The sequence below is a fragment of the Gigantopelta aegis genome, unplaced genomic scaffold (assembly GCF_016097555.1).
Source record: "Gigantopelta aegis isolate Gae_Host unplaced genomic scaffold, Gae_host_genome ctg3023_pilon_pilon, whole genome shotgun sequence".
Taxonomy (NCBI): Eukaryota; Metazoa; Mollusca; class Gastropoda; order Neomphalida; family Peltospiridae; genus Gigantopelta; species Gigantopelta aegis.
Genome location: NW_024533146.1, coordinates 46,199 through 49,958, shown reverse-complemented (window position 1 = coordinate 49,958; position 3,760 = coordinate 46,199).

Genomic DNA, 3,760 nt, shown 5'->3' with positions numbered 1-3,760 from the left:
TGTTTGATCTCTCCCATTCCCAATTACTAAAAGGATCAAATGCAGTGGTAGTTGTGGCAGTAATGGTACCCCATGGATCAAAACTGGTTGTACTGGTTTGAGAAATCGGTTTGGTTTCAGTATCTTCAAAACTAAGTTCTAATAAATTGGCTTCTTCAACATTGGCAGCTGCAGGATTGCTAAAAAAAAATCATCCATAAATCTATTGTTGCTCGAGTTTTGATATTGAGTGGTCTGATTCATTTCTTTATATTGGAAGAAATGGATCTAACTTGTTATCTTCTCCCTCACTATCGTGAGTTGTACTACTACCACTACTACTGCTCTCTGAACTGCTTGACTCCTCCCCTTCTGGTTCACGATATGGTGGAGCATGTTCAATAAATGTTCCAAGGGTACTTCCCTCTAAAGGACTGCCACCTAGTAATTTCCCATTGGGGGTTCTGAAGATTGATTATCATTAAGTTGGCTGTAACCCTGGGCAGGAGCAGTGGGTGGGGCTTGTTGATAAGGTCGTGAAAGAGATTCTTCCATGTAACCTACAGATGCGATAAGCAGTTATAAATAGTTATAAATAGTTATTAAGTAATTATTAGTGGTTACCTCCAAACAGATGGTAATTTCCTCTTGTTCTTGTACAGTAGAAAAACAGGTGAGGGGTGTGGCTTGTGGGTGTGGTAGGTTCTGCCAGGCCACATCGGTAGCTTGAGAAGAAGACTCTACTTCAAAATCTATCACAACTTTAAATGGAGAAGGAAACCTGTCTTGTTTGCGTGTTCCTGAACCATCCAATTCAGTTCTAAAATGGATAAATGGGAAATGAAAATGGATGAAGAGATGGACAAATGGATGCATGCATGAATGGATGGATGATTAGATGAATGGACAGACAAATGATGACAATGAGATAAACCTCTCTAATGTCAGTGACGTCATTTTTGGTGACACAAACCAGTGTGGAACTGAAATTTAAAACATCTTTACTGCAGACATCCCCTATAGTAAATGAATTGTAACCATAGAAACAAACTCCACCCACTAACCATGCCAGCGTTCTTTGACATTGGGACAGCTTTAATGTGGTGTACAATGAACAGAACATTGCCTTGAACAGAGACACCCAGGGGTATTTGTACAATATTATCTTTAGCAGTATAATCCCTATACTATTGTCACATGATAGTCACATGATTACTAATACTTATATTCTCCATGTCTTCTTTAGTACAGGAAGTATGGACACGATCGCCATCAACGAATATCTCAACAAATGGTCTACAACCAGTCCTATAGTATATGTCCATTGAGCTTAAAGTATGCATCCATATTGTTTTTTACCTCGATTCATTGTATAAAGGTACTGTCGTTAATTTTAACATTAATAACATTAAAGGAAGGGGTGTGGTTTGAAGGGATTAGGGCAGACTAACTCAGTAATATAATGTAAATATCTAAATAGTGAAAAAAATTATACATCCATTAGTATAGCTTATTGATCCATTTGTTGTTTGTCTGTTCATCATTATATATACCTGTACTCAGAGGCATTAAGATCTATTCCTTGTCCCTCGGGTAACCTTCTCGCTAAAAACAGTCTCATTGCTGCACGAGGTGATGGTACACATTTTAAGAACAGCAGGTAAGCTGCAATAAGTACACCCGTAGGATGAATACCATCCTATAGTCTAGATAATAACTAAAATATAGTTTATATGTACTCACTTTGCAATGTATTACTAATACATTTTGACTGTCAGCTCTTAGCCAGGAGTCCAATTGACGACATACTTCTACAAGGCTCTCCAAGGGAGGGACAGATTTATAAGGCCATTCATAATCTACAACCTATAACAATAATAATTAGTAAGCCACACCCTCCATTAGCAACCAATAAACACGTACGTTATGTCTTACATGCATTTAAAATTTACACTCCATTAATGTGAAGTTATAGCCACACCCATTAACCACACCCACCTGTCCATTGAAGCGATCTGTATCATATGTTTCTCCAGATAAGTTAAATATGAGATATTGGAGAGGGGTGTGTCCCCTCGAGGTACATAGCCACTTCTTCAAGACTATTCTTATGTCCTAGACCACCATCTTCATAAGGAAATGACATAACCAATACACGACTGGTAATATACGATATATCAAGAGCTTTTTGTCGAGATCTATATATAATAATAAAGTTATTGTATTTAATATATTATTTTACTGATCAAATTTGTATATTTCAGTACACTACTCTGTATATTCCAATATACTATTGATGGTACTATTAGTATATTCCATTGTATTTTGTTACATGTAGCTACACTGATATCTTAGTATATTACTCTGTATATCTCAGTAAACTATTCTGTATATCTCAGTAAACTAACACTTACCCTTGGACACTAGTAATGACTTTACTAGAGGTCTCTTTAATGTTCTTAAAAAGATTTTCAGCTCTCCTTTCATAAAACCGAAAAAAATTTTGAGCTTGTTGAGTTGTGGATTGTAATGTTGCAGAAGTTCCAGAATCAGACTGGGTGACATTGGAATGAGTCTGTTCAGACATTTGGGAATGTGAATTAGCAGGTGCTGCTGTTACAAACAGTGGTTCACTCTATAAGGAGGTGGTTTATGTGAGTGTCATATGAATGTCACATTGACTTACAGGTGGCTTATCAAATTTTCTCCTAGTTTATCAGCAATGGAGTATAGCTGTGCAATAATAGAATCAATGGAAGGTCTGTTCTGAGGATCAACAACAAGACAGGATCCTAATATAGGGACACAGGAATGAGGATATTTAATATAGAAATATGGTTTTATATGGGATACTATAACAAGAATGAGGTATGCTAGTATGTATACCTCATTCCCGTACATATGGTACGGGAATGAGGATGGTTATTACAAGAATGTTTTATTAGGAATGAAGTAATATGGGATAGTATGACATGAATGAGATATGTATGGATGATAACGAGGGTACATAGTATGAGAATGAGGATTTAAAGTAAGAATGGGAATGAGTCTTTACTTATTAAAGGATGGAAGTCATTATATAATGTATCAGCTGAAGGTATATGATAATTGGCATTGAGTATACGTAGTTTAGCAGAATCTTCAAAAGGATGTTCCCGGAAACATAACTTATACAGTAGACAACCCAATGCCTATAGAAAATAATATTGAAAAAGGTGTACCTGTAATTAGAATATATTATGGTAGGTGGTTTACCCAAATATCAGCTTTTTCATTTACTGGATTATTTGAGTAAAGGTCAATCATTTCAGGTGATCTGTACATTGGTGTGGTATTACGTGGATCTAAAAAAGAGGAGGAGTCTATTATATAAAATGTACTTTATCTTACCTCATCTTCTGCTAATCCACGTTTTATTGCACTCCATGAATGATCAGGATTTAGTTGTTGAATGGTAGCACTACCAAAGTCACATAGTTTAATAGAACCTGTTGGAGTTAGTAAAAGGTTCTCAACCTAGAGAGAGAGAGAGAGAGAGAGAGAGAGAGGAGAGAGGAGAGAGAGAGAGAGAGAGAGGAGAGAAGAGAGAGAGAGGAGAGAGAGAGAGAGAGAGAGAAGAGAAGAGAGAGAGAAGAGAGAGAGAGATGATAGAAAAATACAGAGGGCATGTATGTACCTTGAGATCACGATGAATAATGGAGGGGAGTTTGACTGTGCATATGAGCTACAGAGAAAGATGTTCATAAAAAAACCTCGTAAAAGAGAGAGGAGAGGTGTGAGT